Below are 399 nucleotides of genomic sequence, written 5' to 3' on the forward strand. Positions count from 1 at the left end.
ACGGGATCAAAAATGTTTTTTTTAATGGCGCATGGCCGACCGATGGGCGTATGGCGCATCGGCACTCCATCTGGATCAAAATAAGCTTTCTAGAGGGTCATAATGTCGAATCGAAATCCTGAGTGCAAAGTTATGTATGTTCCCACATGGTCGCCACATAGGAACTGGCCGATGCCTTCATAGGTTCCACGATGCAGGTTTCATCACTCGATGCGCGGCGATCCAACACTACCAAGGGTTTGTAGGCCGTGGTGAAGAGAAAGAAAAAAAAAGAAATTGCTGGTTAAAAATAGGGGCAACACGAGGACGTCCCAGGAGGTCACCCATCCCAATACTACTCTCGCCCAAACATTCTAAATTGTGGAGTTCTGATGGGATCCGGTGCACTAGTGCTGGTAT

General features: G+C 47.9%; 1 pseudogene; it reads right to left on the bottom strand.

The window, feature by feature from the left end:
- Positions 1-290: 290 nt before the first annotated feature.
- On the bottom strand, positions 291-399 carry LOC114578494 (annotated as a pseudogene; the record flags this gene model as incomplete).

Source organism: Dendrobium catenatum, unplaced genomic scaffold, assembly GCF_001605985.2.
Source record: "Dendrobium catenatum unplaced genomic scaffold, ASM160598v2 original_scaffold_53020, whole genome shotgun sequence".
NCBI classification, from domain to species: domain Eukaryota; kingdom Viridiplantae; phylum Streptophyta; class Magnoliopsida; order Asparagales; family Orchidaceae; genus Dendrobium; species Dendrobium catenatum.